A 22,948-nucleotide genomic window follows, 5' to 3' on the forward strand; every position below is an offset into this window, starting at 1 on the left:
TCTGGTATAGGGCTGGCTGAAATAGCTCACAGAGCTTAATTGTTCTTCCACAGGGCTAAGTAATTTACACCCCAGGGCTTAATTGTTCCCTTGCTGCTGGTTCCCCGGTTGCACTCCAGGGCTTCCTGCGGATTTTGTGGGCAGAGCTCCTGGGAACTGAGGAGCGGGAGGGACAGATGGGGCAGGAGTGAGTGACGTGCCCATAGCTGTCTCTCTTTTTTTTCCCCCTCTTCCCACTTTCCAAGCCCTTCTCTCTCCAGGCACGCATGTTGAGACAGTTCACAGTGATCTGGGTGAGAAGCTGGCAGAGCAGAAGCTTAAATGGCAATTACCTTCCTTCTCGCCCGTTTGCACAGGATCCTTATCTCCCTCCGTGTAACTCTCTGTGTTTAATTATATGCCATGATAATCCTTCACACACTAACTGCATTATTAAGCAATTCCTAAGATAAGTAGTTTTCTGGATCCCCAATTATGATTAGATATTGGCAATCAAGCTGTCTTCCACTCTCCTTCCTGGGGCGAGCCTGCCAAAACCAGTCTTGTTTGGGTAGGTGAGACGCAAGACCTGTGTGGGAAGCTGCCATGCAAGGAGAAATTCAGACAAGAGGCTGTTCATGGGTAAAAGCATAGAATCCCAGGTGGGTTTGGGTCAGAAGGGACCTCACAGCCCTTCTGGTCCCACCCCTGCCATAGGCAGGGACACGCTCTGCTAGTCCAGGGTGCCCAAAACCCCGTCCACTCTGGCCTTGAACCCTGCCAGGGATCCAGGGGCAGCCCCAGCTTCTCTGGGCACCCTGTGCTAGGTTCTCCCCACCCTCACAGGGAAGGATTTCTTACGAATATCTCATCTAAATCTGCCCTCCTTCAGTTTAAAGCCATCACCCCTTGTCCTAGCACTACGCTCCCTGATAAACAGCCCCTCTCCATCTTTCCTGGAAGGGCTTCTTAGGTTTCCCTGGAGCCTTCTTTTCTCCAGACTGAACAAGCTCAACTCTCAGCCTGTCCTCACAGGAGAGGTACTCCAGCCCTAGGATCATCTTGTAGGGGGCTGGACCTGATGATGTCTCGAGGTCCCTTCCAACCCTTGTGATTCTGTGCTCTTCAGTCATGGCCATGCAGCAGTCCCTGAGGCTGGTTCAGATGTTGACTTGGGGATTGCTTTGCTGTCCCAGCAGACAGGCTGGCCAGATGCAGCAGGTGCCCTCCCTCAGTGTGTTACACTTCCTAATGCATCACTCAAGTCACGGAGGCCACGAAGCTGTGGCAGCTCTTGGGTTCTCCTGTTCCCTGGTCAATCTGTGCCATGGTAGCCAGGATGAGAGATGTCTCTCTCTGCAGCCATCCCCCAGCAGGCTGTGGTGTTACAGCTTCAAGGTCTGAATCCAACAATGAGTGGAAATTAGTTTCTCCTGTTTCTTCCAGTAGTTCCCCAGTCCACTGACCTTTTCTGTGGGGCTCCTCTGCTCCCTTCCCAGTCCATCTCCCCACTTCCCATCTTACCGGTGCTGGGAAGACAGAGGCTTTGCAGTTTGGTAAAGGCTCCAGCATCCCACCATGCTTTAGTTTTAGCTAGATGAGCTCCTCCTTGCTTTCCTACTTTATCTCCACCCCACCTCAGGTTGTTGCCTTGCCAGCCAGATGAAATCCAAGCAGTCCCCTGCCCTGTGTGCACAAGACCTGCTGCGTATATACGGCCACATGCTGTATCATCGCTGCACTACAATGGGCAAGGGATTATGGGGATTCCTCCTAATTCTGTACAGGAAAATGCTGTTTGTAATTGAGAGGGTGGCTTTAGAGTCAACGACTTGAAGCTTATGTTGTAGCTGGATCGTGTTTCACCTCTTTCAAAGCATTTAAGAGCTTACCAGAAAAACAAATGTCATTGCTCAATCTGCAGAGTGCCTGTAATGCAACTCGCTGCCTCAGTCCCTTCCCTCCCAGATACAGTGGAAACAGATTTATTTCACTTCTCACACTCTGTGGAGGTTACAGTTGCCCCCTCCTTCAGTGCTGACGCATATAGAGATGTCTCTGTGTACGTGTGTAAAGCGATAGCCTACGGCTCGCCGCTGGGATCGCTGAGCATGCTTCATCCACTCTCCAAGCAGCCCTGGTGAAAGAGCTGTTTAGTCATAGTTGTTTGTAGGAAATGTTTCATTTTAACTTCACAATATGGAATTGCACGGGGACGGGTTCTCCAGCAGTGCAAAGGATGCTCGGTGCAGCTGAGAGGGGTCAGAGGAGGCCATGAAGATGATCAGAGGGCTGGAGCAGCTCTCCTATGGAGAGAGGCTGAGGGAGCTGGGCTGGCTCAGCCTGGAGAAGAGAAGGCTGTGGGGGGACCTCATTGCAGCCTCCCAGTCCCTGAAGGGAGCAGAGGAGCAGGAGGGGAATCAGCTTGTTCAAGGGCAGAGACTGGCAGGACAAGGGGGATGGAGGGAAGATTTAGATTGGATATTAGGGGGAAGTTCTCTGCAGAGAGAGTGGTGAGGGGCTGGAAGGGGCTGCCCAGAGAGGGGATGGGTGCCCCATCCCTGGGGATGTTCAAGGCCGGGCTGGATGGGGCCCTGTGTAGCTCCAGGCCTGGAGGTTGGTGGCCCTGCCTGTGGTAGGGGACTTGAACTGTATAACCCTTGGGCTCCGTTCCAACCCAGACCATTCTATGATTCCCCACCTTGATTTTTATAGTCATTATTTAGCTGAACTTTGGTTAATTTGCTCTCTAATGTGCAGCTTAGATAACCTATACAGTCTTCTGCCTCGTGCTTGAGAACCCTCAGACCTCCTGTCTGATCGTGGGGCTGTCAGAAATCTTGAGACTGCTGTAAAAGTCTTGAAACATTTGCAGGTTGTGAAAATTAGACTGGGATTCAGGGACAGGAGGGCCAAACCCCTAAAGGTTGATGCTGAATTTGTTGCTTGAAGACCATTTGTAAAATTTGGAGATGAAGACGTGTCTAGCAAGGCTAATGCATGAAAACTTCCTGGTAAGGTGTTATTTTAGGTCTCCTGAGCACAAATTGGGAAATAGAGGAGCCCTGGTGTGACATTATCTATCCTGCAGTCAAGGCCAGATCCTGAGCTTGTAGATCTCCCCTCTTGCACATGCTGCACCTCCATCCAGGGCGAACCTTGCACACCCAACACAACGTGCAAGCTCCGTGCCCCAGAACCACCCTCCCTGCTCGGTGCCCTGGTTCAGTCATTACCTCCCTTAATGAAAGAGCAATTTGCTGGCATGCAAATCATCAGGTTAAGCACTCTGCTTCCCTTCAGGAGAAATAACAATTGTGAAACAGCACGGAAGGTAAGCAGATAGCAAGCAAAGAGCTTTGCTAATGCTCCCCAGCGTGCCAACAATAATACCTCTTCTGCAGGAACCCCTCGCGTTCTGCTCGCACATCTCGCCGTGCCTCTCATGGCATTCTGCAAACGTTAATTAATTACAGCCTCATTACGTCTCTGTTAGATCCATTTATTTATTTATGGAGAACTTTCCATCCCCAAGTGCTCTGGAATCTGTTAATCACCTCAAGGCAAACAGCGTACCCGGAGAGACAAGATCTGCTGCGAAAACGCCGGCGATAAACACAAAGAGGTTCTTGTGAGCAAGGCTCTGGGTTGTGATTCCAGTCGGGGTTTGATTCCTGCTCCTGCCACGTGTTTCTTTGCACAATCTGGCCATGGTGTGAGCAGGCATGGGTTTTTGGGAGCCAGGTGTAGAGGATGAAGATGTTCTATCGTGGCTGTGGTGCTGCGGTGTGTGCTCCTTGATCTGCCCTGGTGCAAACCAACAGCCTCTGAGAGAGTTTGGTTTGGTTTCTCCACCATGGTATTTGCAGTTTTAATCTACCAGCTCTGAGCACTGGAGGTGGGAGATACTAGAGGGAGAATTTTTGGCTGTCGGGTAGCAAGAAGCCAGGCAGAAGTCACAGCAGGATTTCTGGGTTGACTTCATGCCACCTCCTCACCATGGGAGTTTTAATACCTGTGTCAGCAGGCAGGAGCAGGGTTTGGTGAGCTCCACAGCATAGCTGCAACTCCACCTACAAACTACCCCTGACTATCAGTCTGGGCATCACTCCTTGCTATGGGAATGTGTTTAGCACCCTTTGCTTACCCACAGTAACTGGGTTCACTGGGAGGTGGCCAAGCTGGCATTGCCCTGAAACCTTTGCTGCTCACTGACCCTTATGAGATTGGGTCATTAGCCACCCAAATTTCTCTGCTCCAGGCTCTAAAGTCCTTGTAGAAAAGAGCAAGCTGGGAGATGCTGGGATAAAGCCAACTTCACACTGGGACATGGGTTTCCAGCTGGGACAGGGTGCTACCTAGGGGTGCCCCGAGGACTTGGCCGCACTGAGGGTCCGGCTGTGCTCATCACCCACTCTCACCTCCAGCCACGGTTCTCCTCCAGCACTAACAGGTCTCCACTCAGCTGAATGAAAACACACTAAGAGGCACCACTCAGGAGCAATTAGCTCCCATGAAACTTTCCACCAGCAGGAACAATGGCTGGCTTAGTTCTCATCTGATTGAATTAATGATATTCTAACAAGTGTCAGGTTTTTTTCCTTTTAAATTTTCTCATTTGGAAGGAATTGCTCGTCGTAAATTACACGTATAAAAATTAGGCTGGTGTCTTGTATTGTTTACAACAAGCACTTCAGGGTTATGGATGTTACTCATTGATTTATAATGTTTAATTCTTCCCCCCCCCCCCCCCCCCCCCTTCAAGCACTCCATAAATCAAGCAGAGATGTCAACCCTGTGTCAACATTTCACTCAGCCTGCAAGTTGCAGGCAAGTTGGGACAGCAGATCTTACAGAGGAGGTTGACTCTTCTCCTTCCCTGTCTTTCCCATTTTGATGAAACAATAAGAAGGTGAGGCTGGCACTTGTCAGTTATTTCTGAGTCACATTTCATTAGGCTTTTTTCAAACACTCTGGAGAACAATGTTGGAGGCAAGCGATCCAAACAACTCATGTTCCCGCTTGTGCACTTGTGGGTTAGAGCAGCAGCTGCCATGGAATTACACTGGGAGGCTCAGCAGGTGTCTGATGGTCCTGGACCGGATCCGGATGATGTCAGGCAGCTCTCATCCTGGCAGGCTCCTCTTCCCACCCCCCAACCCCAATGAGCTCCTGGGGTCACCGTGTTGAAAGCCTGAAGAGGTGGATGGATTTCGTGTTTTAAAAGGTTCTCCAAGAAGCAATGGGGCTTCCAGAAGGGTCTAAAGCAAGTTGGGTGAAGCTGGATAGAGAGACTGGGGAGGCTTTAAGGGGTTTTGGTGGGCTATGTTGTGCAAGCCTGCAGTGTAAGGGGCTGAGCTGTCAGTGAAATTAATTGGAATTAGAGCCCTAAGGACCTCTGAAAGCCCCTATCAGCATCTTCCCTGCAAGGTAAGTCAGTCCCTTTGGAAAGCTGGGAAGAAAAACGTCCTTTTCCCAAAGATGTTACGAAGAAACGTGACAGGTCTGGCAAAGAATCTCCAAAGATGTCAGTGGGTTGTAAAGTTCCCTGTATCAGCTCAAAACTGCTGAGGCCTCTGCATGTAAGAGACCATCGCCCACCTCTACAACTACCTGAAGGGTGCCTCTTCAGCCAGGGGCCAGGAGATGGGACAAGGGGCAATGGGCTCAAGCTGTGCCAGGGCAGGGTCAGAGCAGCTGTGAGGAGAGAATTCTTCCCTGGCAGAGTTGTCAGGGCCTGGCCCAGGCTGCCCAGGGAGGGGGCTGAGTCCCTGCCCCTGGGTGTGTTTAACAGAGGGGAGATGAGGTGCTCAGGGAGCTGGTTTAGCACAGGATGGGAATGGTTGGACTTGATGGTCTTCAAAGGTCTTTTCCTACCATGTGATTCTGTGATTGCTTTGCCATTGTGAGGCTGCCCAGTGCCTGACCTCCAGCAGTCATGCCACTGGTGCCGATGCCTCATGCAATCCCTCCTACGGGGCTGAACAGACATGTTTCTGGAAATGACGTCTTGGGTTTCACTCTGGTTGAACTTCAAATTAACTAAGTCACCAGGGATAGTAGCCCTGAGTTTCTCCCACCCGTCTCCTCCACACCTACACCATCAGCTGGCACTTTAGGAGGAGCCAGGCTCCCCATTAAAACCAAAATGGTATTGGTAGGTGCAGGTATGTGTGTGTGGGGCTATCTCACATAATTCCTGCCTACACTAGGCGGTCTTATCAGGCTTGCCACTTTCCTAAGCAGTTGGGCTTGCCCAGTTGTAATAACAAAAGTAAATAAATACATTTTAATGATCCGCTGCTGGTAATTAACAACGCTGAAAAACAGATGTCTCCCTGAAGAGCTCAGCTAAGGCAGCTTGATTGCATAAGCTGGCCCATTATGTGGATATGAGTTGATTATTAAAAGAAAACATTTAGCAAATGCAGAACAGGATATTCATCTGCTCTTACATAATGGTAATGAGAGGGCGATTGAACTGAAGCAGTGATACAGCCTCCCAGCCCGCACCGAGCACCGAGTGAAGTGGATTTATGGCCTCCGATGTGAAATGGGCCTCCTTGTGTTTTTTTCCAAGAGGAGGAGAGATCTTTCAAGAGATAATAAATAAAATAGACTCTGGTTGCTTTAACATGAAGCAAGAGGAGTCCTCCGGATTAGTTTGGATTAGTCTGTTGCTAGTGGCAGGGAGGTTTGGCGCTCGGCCATTTATTCACCTAGAGTACGTACAGCTAATTGGAAAAGCACCTGTGATGAGATGTAGCTCACCACCTGCACTTTGCTGAAATAAAATAAGCCTACATAATTGACTACATTACCTATTAATGTTATGAAATCACCCCCAGGCATTTTTTTTATTATTATTATCATCATCATCATCATCATCTCCTCCCGCCCCCTCCCCCTCTCCTTCCCCAAGCTTTTATGAATCAAACTTTTGTCTCCTGCTTTTTCCATGGAAGCCCCAGGATTGAGCCACTGGGGCTGCTCTGACTGACTGGCTTCAGGAAAGCAAGAAAATTGATCCTTCTTGTTAGGGAGAAGAAACAGCTTGATGTTTACCTGCTTGTTCTGATGGGACACAGTCCTTCCTGGTCATTTTTTTCCCCAAAAAAGTCCAATGGGACTCTTCTGACTACCATATGTGGCTGTTGGGATAACCCAGAGCAGGCTAATAATGATTTTTAAAAAAAATCCCCAACTCTTCTTGTTGACTTTGTTGTTGGCCATGGCAAACTACACAAAGTGAACTTTGTCCAGGAGATGTTTGGAGCTTGGTGTGGTTGGTTTGGAAATGGGTGGGCTCCCTGCCTTGTAGCAACCTCATTTGAAAATACACTGGTCACATCATCCCTTGCTGGAAGACTTTGTGCTATGAACTGTAAAGACTAGGTGCAACAGATGGTGACAGGTAGGTGGCATCAGGGACTTGCATGCTCAGGACATTGCTCATCCAAGCCAGACAATAACCTCTTGCTACATAACTGCTAGGGGAACAGAGACTGGTGGAGAAGAGCCATAGGAAATTAGGTTGGACTCAATGATCTCAAAGGTCTTTAGCAGCCTAGTGATTCTGTGAAATTCCTCCTGTTTTAGCTTCTCCAACCCTCCTGGCAACTTTGCTGCAGATTTGAACCACGTTCAAATCAAACCATCCCTGTGTGGCTCAAAAAAGAAACAACCCAACAGTTGAAGAGTTTCAGGGCATTTCCTTGGCTTTTGTACTTCCTGATCAGAAAGAAACCCTAAGCTCCTGCTGGCAGAGACACCATGCCAAAAGGTAGGCCTTGACTTCTGAAATGAGCAGCAGAACTGGGAATAAAACCCAGGAGCCAAGCTTGTTCCCAAGTTAACCAAAGTCTAACTAATCCAATTCCTAAACCTTCATCCTCAGCATCAACAGCTGGGGATGCTGTGGGTTTCAGCATGAACAAGCAAACCCAGTTTTTCTTTGCCATTTCAAATCATGGGGGGAAAGTGCACAATGATTGTGCCCAGCTTATAATTACTGCTGCTCTGTACTGATAATTACTGATGTGACTGCACCGACGATCGCGTTCCTTCTGGATTCAACCACCTTGTTTTAAACTACCTGTGTGCCAAAAAATAATCAGGGTCAGTGGGAGGGCAGGTTAAGCCCTCTTAGATAGTGAAAGAGCAGGAGACAAAGAAGCCTCTTGCCCATGGCAGGAGGGCTAAGGGCAGCAAGGCTGGTGAGTGAGGGAGGATGCAGAGGTTTCAGAAGAGACTTGAGCTCTTCCGAGCGCTGAGCTTGCTGAAGTGGCCTCATTGGGTGTCCATGCAAGGAAATCTGCCAAAAATTTTCTTCTCTTGCATTAGAAAAACCCCCAGTTTTCTGCACCTGAACTATTTATAAACAGGTCTTCCATGAACACTGAACTTGGGTCACTATTCTCCCATGGGATGTGATCATACAGAGCCCCACCAGTTGACTCCTTGTTTGGGCCAAAGAAGTAACCTTAGTCTGGCTGTTCAAGGCTGTGTATGCAATGTGCTGGGTCTCAGCAAACCTTCAAGATCAGGCTACGCTCCAAAACCCTCCTAATTCGAGGAAGAATTTGCAGAGAGAAATACTAAAGCCTGGCCTGAGGGCTGGGGGTGAAAGCCAGAGCTGCGCTGGCCGTGCAAAGCAAGAGGGTGTTGGGACTTGAGAATCCTGTTGAGTGGTGGAGGGAGCCAGCTACAAAGTGCCAGTCAATCCCCAGGCTGCACGTGTTGTAAGCCATCCCTTTTCACTTCTCTCAGAAGTTTGGGAGCTGTTTAGACCTACTGGTTAAGTTCAAACCCCTCTTCAAGGGACCCAGCTGTGATTTCTCATCAGGGCATCCTTTCCATCCCATTCCTGCATGGGGATTATCTCCAGTGGGGATGAGGCTCCCAATCCACCAGGCACCTGGATAAAAGAAATCTTGCCACATACCCTGAGAGGCCCTAATGGGTGAGGGCCCCTCCAGAGATGACACGTGCTTGGGTGCGCTTGCTGGAGGCCTGTATGGGCTTGCTGTTCGCTTCTGTCTCGTTACCAGGCTCTGCTGTGATGGCCCAGGCTTGGCTCTGCTGCTGGGAGGAACATTCCACCAGCCATGGAACTTGGAGGACCCCTTGTCCCTGTGAGCACACACCAGCCTGGAGCTGCATGAAAACATGTGCTGCTTCTCCTCGTGTCCCTCTGAGTTTGCATTTTGAGGACTCTACCTAGATACACCACGCAGGGACATCAAAGGGATCCATCAAAGCATCTGCCTTGCCCAGCTAATCCCATCCCAGGTGCTCATCCAGCTCCCCTGGACCTTGTCTCCAGGAGGCTGAGAGGCTGTAAGCTCAGGTTTTGCAAAACATCACGTAGGTGACAGGGAAATCCCAGTGCTCCCAGAGCAAGAGCTTTGGTGTCCTCTGCAAACCCAGCTAAAAAACTCACTTGGCTACAGCAGCCACTTCCCTTCCCAGCCTCTCTGCTTGTTCTAAACTGTTTACTGTGGTTTTTGCACTGATTTCCAGTCAAAGCAGGAAACAATTGTTCTGTCTGAGTGTCCTTGCTCTGAATGCCAGGGAAGTGTGTGTGTGGAGATGAGGGAAATGAGGTGCATCTCCCAAGAACACTGACCTGTCATGTGCCATGAACTCAGCACAAGGTCCTCAGCACAGCTCTGTAGAAGACACCAGTGCTACCTCAAGGTCCATCCATGCACCCAGGGCTGAATATTCACTAACTCCAGCCCTTGATATTATTACAATAGAGTGTTTTATCTTTTTTCTTCCTGAGGCTCCTAAGTATTTTCACTCTTATTATTTTAATTGACCCCTGAGAAAAGAGCAGTATGAAAACAAGAGCTCAGCTCACCAAAGTTATTACCCTGCTGTGCGCAATGAGTGATTAATGCTATAGATAGAGATATGTATAAACTCCTCTTTTTTCTGCAAAGGCAGCAGTTCAATAAATAATTAATGTTTCTCAATCCTGTAGCTATTTCTCCTGCTATAAAAAAAAAAAATTAATTGGTTTTCCATCATCTGTTTCCCTCTGACCTGGAGGTATCTGGCACGGCGTTCGTGCCCCTGCTTAAACACGCTCCTTGTAGTCTTTCTCATGGCCATGGTACAGAATCTGGGGGATAAACAAACTAATCAGAGAAATTAGAGGCACCTCCAGGAAGACTTCGTCATCTCACCACTTTGCGCTTATGCAGCATCCATCCGTCTGGGAATAATTAAGCCTCTCAACCCCTGGTGAGGTAAATGCTGTGCTGGTTGGTGTGTAGACTGGTAAATAGAGTCACAGAGAGGTTACACAGTTTGCTCCAGACCACACAGTAAGGTGGTAGAGGCCACATTGCCTCTGAGATGGGCTAAAAATTCAGCGAGGGATGCAAAAGGGGCTGTAGCTCACCCACCTCCTCCAAGGAAGGACTGGGTGGGCATTCAAGTGAAAAGCCTTGGAAACACCATGTGCAGACTCAGGTAAAAGGCTGATCTTAGTCCCTGGCTTAGAAAAGAACCCCCCTTTCAACCTGAAGCCTATTTGTGCTTCACATTTGCAGCCCATAGCTGCTTAATTCTTCCACCCTTAACCCTGGTATTAGAGCAACCATACCCCTGCCCTGGTGATACCACATCCATTGCTAGTGAGAAGCACTTTCAGGAAGGTAAAATTTGCTTAAGAATAAGCACATTTAAGATAAATGTTTAGAGAAAAAGGTGTTTTGTAGGAAGAAAAGGCTCTCACTCTCTGCCAACTTCTTGCAATGTCCCAGGGCTACCCTGGCCCCAGCTTGCTCCCCAAAGCATTTCTGGTCCCTGCTCTTTTGGAAATGCTACCATCCTTTTGATTCTCTCTATCCTCCAACTTTCACCCTTTTTGCCCCTTGCTTTGCAGGTTGATGAGGGAAATGGGAAGCCCTTAAAGCTTCTCAGCAGCATCTCTGACAACCCTCAAGTGCTTGCTGCAGGGTGACTTTGAGACATCCTGTTTTCTACCAGCTTATTTTTTACCTCTTGGCCATGTGCAGATGCTGAGCATCCCGTTCACCAGGAGAGGATGTGGCATTCCTAAACCATCCCCCAGCGCTCCTGCCTCTCTCACAACAGCAATGCTTTGCCTGAAGCTTCTGTCTTCCCTTTGGGCGTGTGGTTGAGGAGAGCAGCTCGCTGCAGCAAGGAGCTACTGCCCCCTTTTTCGTCTTTAAAAACATGGAACTGCAGAGACGATGGAATAGCTGGTAAGCTTGGAAACATGAGTTTTTTGCACCTCATAGTATCCTGGCTGGTTTCTGTGGACTACAAGGAGTTAAGCTTTTAGGGTCTGATATCTCCTGTGGTGGTAGCCATGGGTGGTGCCATTGCTTTGGGAGTGTTGGAGAGCTGAAAAGCAGCATGAAAGCTGCTGTTTCAGGCCCCTGTGGTCTTGCATCAACTGATGCTGCTGTTTTGTGGGGGAGACCAGAGGAGCAAGATTGCTCCCCTGCCTGGGCTGAGGACAGCAGCTTGCTTCACTATGATGGAGGGGGGTTCAGTGGTTGGTTGTGCACAGGTTGTGCTGGAAAGAGTTAAGTGAGGGGGAAACAAGAGCCAGTTCAGCCTAGGGGAGCTAGCAAGTGCAAGCATTTTCCTAATATGAGGCTTTGTTTAATTACATCTGATGAAGGCTGCAGTGGGAGCCATCACTGCCATTGCGTTTTCTGGAGCAAATTCTTTCCCTTTGATTCGTAATCTGCTGACATCCCCACCAGCCAATCTTGTACAAAGAGCCCCCCAGGCTGTAAAATGAAATGGAAAATGTGGGCTCACATGGCACTGATACAGTCTGAGCCCAAAGGGCATGATGGGGAAGGCCAGGAGGTTACAAGGTAAAGATTCCTGCTCCAAACTCTCTCTGCACATGTCCAGACGGAGCCCAACCCTTCCAGATGTCTAGAGATGAGGTTGCAAAGTCCGAGAGGCTTGATGCAGTCCCAGCATCCCCCACCCAGCAGTGAGGCCAGCAGCCAGTAAAGATGCACCATGCACTGATCCTGCACCAAACCTGTGCCAGCCTCTGTACTCCCCTGACCCTAAAGTGGAGTTTCCTCTTGAATCACAGAGTCACAGAACCGTAAGGGTTGGGAGGGACCTCCAGAGCTCATGGGGTCCAACCCCCTGCCAAAGCAGGGTCCCTAGGACAGGGCACACAGGTCGGTGTCCAGACGGGGCTGGAATCTCTCCAGAGAAGGAGACTCCACACCCCCTGGGCAGCCTGTCCCAGGGCTCCCTCACCCTCACTGGGAAGAAGTTCTTCCCCATGTTGGTGTGGAACTCCCTGTGCTCCAACTTGAGCCCATCGCCCCTTGTCCTGTCCCCACAGACACTGAGCAGAGGCTGCCCATGGCCCCCTGTGTCCCACCCTTCAGATCTTTATACCCATTGATCAGATCCCCTCTCAGGCTGCTTCTCTCCAGGCTGAACAGCCCCAGCTCACTCAGCCTTTCCTTGTAAGAGAGATACTCCAGTACTTTAATCACTTTCGTTGTCCTTCACTGGACTCTCTCCAGGAAAGAGCTCTGTAAAGCTGCACCGGGGAGGCTGAGGCTGGTTCAGAGCACAGAAGTGGTAATAGAAGCATCCATCACATAGGATGCAGTCAAGCACAGTCCTCATCCTGTAAAAGTAATGTCTTAGGGGGGTGCATGGTCTTTTTCAGGGCAAAGAGGGTGAGAGCAGTCACAGCCACTGGGGACCCGAGATGGCAACCTGGTCTCGATCATGCCTGGAGGTTGGTGTCCCTGCCTGTGGCAGGGTGGTTGGAGCTCTGTGACCCTTGGGGTCCCTTCCAACCCAGACCAGTCTGGGATTCTATGGGTCACTCTTCAGACAGTGCAGAAGCAGGCATTTGAACCAGTAGGTTACAAACAACATAGTTACTTGTGCCACCAGTTTATAGCTATTTCTTGGCCAAAAGAAGTGAGCCAAGCTTAATGCTTTGAAAGCAGAAGTGCATGGATTATTATTATTATTTCCTGTGTGCATCAACCTCACCAAACTGCAAGTGGCTTTGCAACCCACCGTGCAGTAAGTGGTTAATATATTGGTTTTATAGCCAGTAGCAAATGAAATCACAGAATCATAGGATCACAGACTGGTCTGGGTTGGAAGGGACTCCAAGGATCAGAGAGTTCCAACCCCCCCTGCCACAGGCAGGGCCACCAACCTCCAGGCCTGGATAAATCATCACCTAGACCAGATTCTGCTATTAATTCCTACCTAAGCCAATAACTTGGGGTTCATTTATAATACCACCTTTGAAGAGGAGAAAGTCTTGTCTGGGAAAGTGGCAAAAAATACCTCGTGCTACATGAACTCTTGATCCAGTGGTTAATTATTTTATCTCCTACCACTCACTCACATCTTACTGCTAATCCTCCTTCATTTTGTGTCCTCAAGAGATTCAAGAGTGTGATCCTGCAGCACATGCTGCAGAGGCAGCAGCATTTCCCAGTAGGAGATGAGAGATCACAACATCATTCCCCATGGGAAACCAGGTCTAGGAGTCTTCACCGAGACTCAGACTTCACAGACTCATCCCAGACATATTTATATATTAATACCCAGCAGATGTGACATACACTAGGATAAATAACTGCATTTATACATTACTCATCCTTTGCCTTTGGAATTTTTCTTCTTTTATTGCTGTTCTACAATAGCAGTTCTAGCACTTAGAGTAGTAACAGTAAAACTAGAGCATTTGCCTAATTACATCTCAATGTAATTATTCTTCATGGCTCCATTCTAATGAGCCCTTCAGGTTGTTACAGATGATGATGAACTGGCTGTAGAGGTGTTATCTGCTCTTCACCTGAATAAGAGGTATTCAAAGCAGAGACCAGGAGGGCCCTTGAAAGGGCGCAGCCTCCTTCTTTCTGCCTTGCACACCAAACAATCCAGATTGTGAAATGCCTGTTGGAGAGGCAGATAAAAAAATTAAACAGCCACAGGGCACCCAGGTTGGTGGATGGCTTCCAGAAACATTAGGTCATAGATTAATTTTTATTTCTTTTTTCCCCCCCTCTCTCCCAAAATACACTCTGGCACTTTGCCAGCAATTATCAAAAGTCACTTTTTATAGCAGCACAGTTCTCCAGATTCTCTCCCATTGGCTTTGCTCTCATCTGATTTCAAAGCCTTTATTTATTTATTTTGCATTAAGGTGGAATGAGGCAGGAACTCAAATTTCCCTCCAAATCATAGGATCACAGAATGGTCTGAGTTGGAAGGGACCCCAAGGATCGTGGAGTTCCAATGCCCCTGCCACAGCATAAACCAAAACCAACCACCCCTGAGGTCAGTATGTTTCTCCCAGAACAAATTGGTCCCGTTGGAAGTAGGGCAGAGTCCTTGCTATGTGTGCTTGGCCTGTGCTGTCACCTCTACCACTTAGGACTTGGTTTTTGTTGATGTCCCACAGGCTAAAGAGCAAGTGGGGAGAAACCTGCCCCTTCTCATTTAAATAATCACTCCCATGGAAAAGCAGAGACCTGATTCATGGTCGTAGCACAAGCTGGTGTAACTCACCCATAGCACATCACCACACTGAGCAAAATTCTACCACAGATGCAGAGCAATGACAGTACTTTCAGATAGTGGGGATAAAGTGCTGCCTGGGCCAGGAGCTGGTCTTGCTGTGCTTTCTGATGCATCTTCAGTCTGGAAAGTGGGAGAAGTGCAGTGGTTTAACAAGGGCCATAGCAGTAAGAGTGAGAATTCGGGGGTAAACCATCAATAACTGATTCGCTGATTATGTCAGGGAGTGCAGTCTGCCTTGGGTAGCACTGCAGGCTCAACAATCTGGTCTCGGTGTGTGGGAGCAGCAATCTCATCTTCTGGCTGCTCATAAAGCATCCCATCCCTAATGGGTGCAATGCAAATGGCAGGGTGACCTCATTCATCTCGAATATGGAATGAAGTTTACAGACCAAACACATGGCTCCATGTCAGTTATTTAGGTCATTTGGTTTGAGAACTCCTTCTAAAGTCAAGTGAAGATCTAGTGGCAGAGTGAATGTAACCAATCTTAATCCTGGCTCTTACTTCTAGGCAGCACTCCTGCTGCATTACCCTACATTTGTGCCCTGGGGGCTGAGAGACAATGGGATCCTGGGGGGCATCAAGAGGAGTGTGGCCAGCAGGTCACAGGAGGGGATCCTCCCCCTCTGCTCTGCCCTGGTCAGGCCCCACCTGGAGCATTGTGTCCAGTTCTGGGCTCCCTGGGATAAACCAGCCAGGGATCTCCTGGAGAGAGTCCAGAGGAGGCTACGAAGGGGATGAAGGGCCTGGAGCATCTCCCCTGTGAGGAAAGGCTGAGGGAGCTGGGGCTGTTCAGCCTGGAGAGAAGCAGCCTGAGAGGGGATCTGATCAATGGGTATAAAGATCTGAAGGGTGGGACACAGGGGGACATGGGCAGCCTCTGCTCAGTGTCTGTGGGGACAGGACAAGGGGCAATGGGCTCAAGTTGGAGCACAGGGAGTTCCTCACCAATCTGGGGAAGAACTTTTACCCAGTGAGGGTGAGGGAGCCCTGGGACAGGCTGCCCAGGGGGTGTGGAGTCTCCTTCTCTGGAGAGATTCCAGCGCAGTCTGGACACCGCCCTGTGTGCCCTGTCCTAGGGACCCTGCTTTGGCAGGGGGTTGGACCCCAGGAGCTCTGGAGGTCCCTTCCAACCCCTACGGTTCTGTGATTCTGTTTCCTAAATACAGCCTGACCCCCTTCATTCCTTACTCATCCTCCTGAGAGTGAAGAGAGGCTATTTCCCTACGTCAATTAGACATTTTTACAGGGCTTTAATCATTCCTTCCTCTCTGCCCTCCCTTTTCTCAACTGAGCAGCCCTGTCTTACTCTTCCCTTGGATGTGATGTTTTCTAGACTGCTCATCAAGCCTGCTGCTTACTCTGTTGCATAAAACAGATGGGTGATTGTCCTCAATCCCCAAACTGAAATTCCTTTAAATTAAAGTAGATAATTGAAGCTTGTTGGATCAATATCAGGCGATGATCTAATACATCGACTGGAGAGCTCTGTCTGAGCAGTAGTAATGGGTTAGTCATCGATACGTGCCCAAATGACTGGGCACCTGTGGCCAGATTCAACCTGGGCTTACAACATCCACACCCAGGTCCTCTCCATCCATAATTGGAGCTCTGAGTCTGCACGAGGTTGCCCAGTGATGGGGAATGAACAAAACCCCATCAAATCCCCATGGCTTGGACTGGAGACCCAGTCATGGAGAAATTATGCCCTTGTGTCATCCAGCATGGAGACTGGCACAGGGGGATAAGCCATAAAAGCTGTGGGTTCTCCCATGTCTTCTATAGGGCTTAGCCTTTAAAAGCTTTTGTTACCCCTCCAGGCAGCTGCTGAAGAACCACTGCTGTTGTCAAAGATGATCAAGGTGGTTTGAATTACCTCCTCTCTGTCTGGTATCTACAAAGAGAGACTAAGTGGGATGAATCCAGGTATCAGTAAGTGCCATGGGATTTGGGTGTGCTTTCCTACCCAGTGAAAATCTACCCCCAAAGTCCCTGCTGCTTCCATCCTTAGCCCAGGCTGGGTTAAGTTCATTAAGCACCTTTCCAGAAAAGCACTGCATGTTTAAAACATCAAATCCAGGAGCTCACAAGCCACAGGGTATCTTCTGCCACCTTAAGTAGATGGTGAGACATGGGAATCTGAACATCACCCAAATAGCCTGAGATATATCTTATAGAGTGACGTGGATTTAAAAGGAGGAGAAGAGGGGGAAAAAAAAATATATTAGCACACAAAATATTAAGTCATTCATATTTTCTGCAATTAATTTATCTGTCATCAATAGCCTCATAAACTATTTGACTCTCTGACAGCTTGGAAAGAGAAGATGCCAACTTTTCCTGCAGGTGTGCATCTGGCTGGGGAGACATCAGCAATTGTACGTGCAGGGAGGGAGGATGATAGGAGGGAGACAGAGGGGTTGTGAAATAGGATGGGAGGGAAAGGGTTGGCAAAAATGCTGGCTAGCTGCATTTGTCCTCCTTAGAGATGGGAAGAAAGGTTTGCAAAGCCTTCAAGCAACGCTCCCAAGAGTAGGTTGAGAGCCCCTTTTACTGCACAACTTTATTGATCTGGCTTCAGGCAACGAACACATAGAAGAGCCCAGGGCTCACAGAAATGGTTCAGCACATTTCCTATATTCAGCCTGATATTTAAATGAGGTACCCAGGGCCAGATATCAGGTGCTTACACGCTGGTGTGATCGTAAATCCTACTGATTTCATTAGGATGTAGTTACCTTTATGGGTTTTGCATATTTGCTCCTCAGAGCTTCTCCCTTGGCACTCCTACTCCATGCTGAGCCTGTGTAACCACCAGGGACTACAAGGAGACAGAACTGATGGGTCCTGGTAAAGTTCAAGGAGGGGTGGGCAGCAGGGGTGTTCTAAAAGCCAGGCAAGGTCACGAATTAACCCCCCTATCTCCTACCAGGATGGAAACATGAAATAATCCCAGGATACTGGCTGGTTTAGCAGATCTCAAGGGTTTTCTCTGAGCCAGGGCAACATGGCTTGGAGGGGACAGGAGATGCATGACTAGGGAGTAGATCTGAGCATGGCTGGTGGGTCTTGATGGTCTCAAGTACCTTCAGGTGAAACTCCTCTGTGGCAGCACCTATTAAAATGTGAGTCAGCCTCAGCCTGCCTTTCCTACTAATGGGGTCAGCTTGCCAGGGCAAGGTGAATTGAGAGAAACAGATAGAGAGGCAGTTGTACCTGACTTGGATGAAAACTACCCAACAAGGTGATGGAGAAGTCCCCTGGGGAGCCAGGGGCTGGAAAGGGGGGGGACCCAAGATTGCAGGGATTCAGCTCCTTTCCCCACCTCTGTGTCTGCATTTGCTGCTTGGAATTTGGATTTAGTTTGGGGGGGGGGGGGGGGGGGGCATTTCCAGGTCTCAGTAAGTTTGAAAGTACTTGGAAAAGTAGTTCAGTGGGATGTCTTGGGGCAAACATTTCTTGACATCCTTTTTTCCTTAGGTTGAAGTTCATTAATTACCTTTAATAATCAGAAAGGTTCTGATTCCCACACTGGGTTCATACAGCTCCCTCATCCCTACTAGGCAAACTGTGGGGTTGGGGCAATTTTGTTTGTCTGGTAATTTTGGCAGCATAAAGTTCCAGCTAAGCACCTGCTGATTTCTAATGTGTTTGTTTTTAAATTAAACTGGTGCCTGGATGAAGCTGATGCCCAAAAGGTTGAGGTGGTTTTGTGTTCAAACAGTAAAAAAAAAAACCTGTTCTCTGCTCACTTTGAGCTAAAAGGGAAAAAGCAAAGCCAGAGAAACAAATACCCTATGTGGAAAACTCCTGTTTTGAAAGCTCTGACAAGGGGAAAAGCAGGTCAGAAGGCTCAAAGGGCTAAGGAAAAAGTAGTACTGAGCAGAGTCCTCCCTACTGTTTTGGCTGTCTTAGGGGGAAGGTAAAAGCAAGGGATGCTACTGGGGTTTGGGTGCTGGGATGAGAAGGTGGGAAAAACCTGCAGTGAGAAAGCAAGAAATTAGGATTTGTGCTTGTTAAATAGTGAGGAGGCTTCATTTCCATGGAGCCTTGAGCAAAGCTGAGGAGGCTTTAAACTGAAAGATTTCACAGCATCACCAGGTTGACCTTTAAGATCATCAAGTCCAACCATCTCCATCCTGTGCTAAACCAGCTCCCTGAGCACCTCATCTCCCCTCTGTTAAACACACCCAGGGGTAGGGACTCAGCCCCCTCCCTGGGCAGCCTGGGCCAGGTCCTGATAACTCATATTTAAAGGGTATCAGCCAGCCCCAAAAGCTGGCTCTGCTCTGCAGGGATGTATTTGATGTTTTACCTATTGCAGACCTGGCTCCCCTGTGGAGCCTCATGTGTTCAGGGTGTTTACACCCTTCTGGGTCAGAGAAGAGTTGGGGAGGCAGTTGGTGGGTCAGACTCCTGAGCTCTTGAGTCCCAAAGTTGGGAGTCCCATCTGTGTCTCTCTTTGTCCCCAGGTGTGATGCCATCCCAGCTGCCACCGCAGCACATGGGGACATCTAACGGCCCTGTGCCACACTGCAGATGATGATACCAGCAGCCCACGACGTGCCTGAGCGGTGACCTGGAGCAGCCAGCCTTGCAGAGGAGCTCCAGCAGTGACTGCACCCTACAGCTGGCGTGTCCTGGGAGCTGCAGCCTGGCAGTGCAAACAAGGTGTGTGTCCCTGTGCCCTGTGCCAGCCGCAGTGACAGGCTCCCGGGCTGATGATGGGCTTGGCACCCATACACCCGCCTCGAAACTCCAGAGACAAACAGCTGCTGGGTTGCAGAGGGCTCCAGATAACAACCCCTGGTAGAGGTTGCCTCTTTGTTGGGATTTTTAATGGGTGTCTCGCTCCAGCTCGTGCAATAGGTGGTAGGTTAAAAGGGAGATTTAGCGATGCCCATGGTGGGACTGGAGGTGAATCCCTGGATGCTGTGGGCAAAACCCAGGTGAGATTGGGTCTGGGTGAACCTGGTGAGGTTCAGCACTGCCAAGTGTCAGGTGTTGCACTTGGGCTGGAGGAATCCCAGCCATAGATACAGCCTGGGAGAAGAGCTCCTGGAGAGCAGCCCTGCTGAGAAGGACCTGGGTGTCAGGGTGGGTGAGGAACTTACCCTGAGCCAGCAGTGGCTCTGGCAGCTGGGAAGGGCGATGGGATCCTGGGCTCCATCAGCAGAGGGGTGGCAGCAGGGACAGGGAGGGGATTGTCCCTCTCTGCTCTGCCCTGGGGAGGCCCCAGCTGGAGTCCTGTGTCCAGAGCTGGGGCCCCAGGACAAGAAAGATGTGGGACTGGTGGAGAGGGGTCAGAGGAGCCACAGAGGGGATCAGAGGGCTGGAGCAGCTCCCCTACGGAGAGAGGCTGAGGGAGCTGGGCTGGCTCAGCCTGGAGAAGAGAAGGCTGTGGGGGGACCTCATTGCAGCCTCCCAGTCCCTGAAGGGAGCTTATAAGCAGGAGGGGAATCAACTTTTTAATAGGATAGACAATGGTAGGACAAGGGGGGATGAATTAAAACTAAAGGAAGGAAGGTTTAGATTAGATATTAGGGGGAAGTTCTTTGCAGAGAGAGTGATGAGGGGCTGGAAGGGGCTGCCCAGAGAGGGGGTGGGTGCCCCATCCCTGGGGGTGTTCAAGGCCAGGTTGGCTGGGGCCCTGGGCAACCTTGTGTAGCTCCAGGCCTGGAGGTTGCTGTCCCTGCCTGTGGCAGGGGGTTGAAACTCTGTCATCCTTGGGGTCCCTTCCAACCCAGACTATTCTATGATTCTATGAATTGTAGAGGTTGGAAGGGACCTCAAGATACATGAGCATTTCCCATTGACCGCGGAAATCTGCAGCCAACCCCTTCCTCATTCAGTTCACTCAGTTCCAGTATAGCATCCCACCCCCTGAAAAGGAATTAAATAAATTAAATTAAATTAAAATGGGGAAGACAGAGGAAAAGTGAAGAGCCAGTGCCTGGAATGTCACTCCTTGGATAGGGAAACGTCTCGGACGTGCCGCTGGCGTGTTGCTGCAGACAGCTTAAGCCGAGAGAAAATTCTTTGGCAGTGACATCAATTCAGCAGTAAGTAATGCGTTTTCTAGGGCTGAGATTCAATTGAAGGTCTCTCCAGTGAGTGGAATGATTGAATGGTACTTAAAAAGAAAAAAGAAAAAAAAGAAGGAGGAAAAATAAAGAAGCCAACAGATGAGACTCCTTTTGTTAAGCCCTCAGCAGCCCGTAAGTTAAAAGGGTTCTCTCCCCTCTCTCCCCCTTTTTTTTCCCCACTTGAACTCTGGTTTATGTACTGAAGTCTGCTAGAACTGCCTTGAGCTTGGCTTCCCTTAGAAATCTCCCCACACCATCCACCAAGCCTAGAGGTTGACAATAATCCTTGTAGATATGGGGTGACTCACCCAAGGCTTTGAGGATCTGTGGTTTCTCCATGCTCACCCCTTTTTGCCTACAGGCAAAGGACCCAGCAGAAACCACAGATTCACTGAATGCCAGGAAAGAAGAGCAAGAAAAGGGCAATTTTGTGCTGTACATCCATGAGAAATACAGCAAACTGTGCTCCTTTTAGCAGTCAGGGGTTTATAACCTCCCTAAAGCAGAACCTGCCCCCAGACCAGTGGGTTTAATAACCCCCAGCAAATCATCATGGGTTTTTTTTCCCCCCTTCAAAATAAAGCAGAAATAACTAGAAGTTGCCATGATTTTACTCACTGCCTATGGATTGAAAGCCAGCCTGGGTAATGCTCTGGTGAAAAAGGCAGTAAGGAATAGTTTTGTACCAGCTTAAAAGTTGATTTTCTCTCTGAGTGACTGGAGTTAGGCAAAACCCATCCCTAAAGGTTTCATTGCTGGTGATGCAGCTGCAGGGATTGCCAAAGACATGCTCAATAGAGGACTAGTTTTCTAAAAATAGCCATTAGATCATTAACTCTGTCTCTCTCTTGATCCAAATGAAGTCTGAGGACAGATCTGTGAAGGGAAGCAGGGTGCCAATGGGCTTAACTTTTTCCACCAGCTCTGTCCTCTCATCTCCTGTAGACCAGGGCTGGGAGGACACCAGCTTGTTGACATCCCCAGATCTCCATCTTCAAACATGGTGTGGTTTAGGCTAAGGCACCATTTAACACATGGGTGGGGATGGGGAGAACCTAAACTTGGGCTGTTTGGAGTTCAGTACATGTATATGAGTTTGGCGTTGGGTTTGCAGGGTCTGCTGTGCATGGGCAACCAGAGTTTGCCTTGAAACTGAGATGTTTAATCAAAGTTGGTTGTCTTGACCCTGCAGAGAAGGGAGAGAGTGTTCAAGCCAGCAGCTCATCCTAGCTCTGACCCAGACATCCAGTCTCTCTGGCCAGGCTGAGCTCATCCCTGGTGTTGCCTACTGGGTTTGACTCCTCTGTGGGTGTCTGTAGATGGATTGAGATGGTTCTAAGGTGCTCTGCAGGTGGATCGAGATGGTTCTGAGGGGCTCTCCAGGTATTTTGATAGGGGGTACAGTGGGTGCTGGAGGCTTTCCCTGAGCATGGCCAAATCCCCACTGTCACCTCAGTGTCACTTGACTTTTGAATGCTGTGCACCCTGGGTACCAAAGGCTCCTGACCTTGCAAATAATGCCAGAAAATGCTGTAATCTGTGTCTAAGTGAGAGATGATGGACTTGCAGGGACTGATTTGGAGGCTGGGTGGCCTTTGGAGAGGGGAGGTACAAGGCACTGGGCGTGATCCTTCAGTTTGAGGAGCACTCTGTGGGACAAGACATAGAAGCAGTTTCTACAGCTGAGCTGCAACCCACTCCTGAGGCATCTTATCTTCATCTCTAATTGTATCTGCTCACATGCAACCAAAAGGCAGGGGGTTGAGATCAGATCTGCTTTGACCTGGGCAAAGCAGCAGTTGGGTGTAGAGGGCTTGTTTCGGGTGTTTGTGCCATAGCAGAGGGAAAAGGGTCTGCCATGTGAAGTGCCTGCAAGATAAAGCACATCCCAGCTCCATACTGTGGCTCAGCTTTGTTTCACACATCATTTTTGCCTTGCTGGTGACTGCTGTGGAGTTAAAACCCCCAAATTGGAAATGCTGGAGGGGAAAAAAGTTACACTACTACTACTACTGCCAGGATTAGGTCAAAATTAAATAGGAAAAGCCTATTTAGACATCAACTGCCACTAAATAATTCCCCTCTCTACCATGGACCCCATTTTTCTGTCCTGTGCTTCAGCAACTAAATCTTTTGGGTTTGTGGAACAGTTTGGAGGAGAAAAAGAAGTGGGTGAAGGGAGAAAAAGTTGCTCAAAAAGTAAGCCAAAGGCTCCAACATGTGTTGTTGGCTGGTTGAATTCAAGATGAGGGGGTTTAGCCTTCCCGTGGGAGCTCCCTTTCACAGCTCTCCCCTAATCCTCT

Source organism: Gallinula chloropus (assembly GCF_964237585.1).
Source record: "Gallinula chloropus genome assembly, chromosome: 24".
NCBI lineage: Eukaryota > Metazoa > Chordata > Aves > Gruiformes > Rallidae > Gallinula > Gallinula chloropus.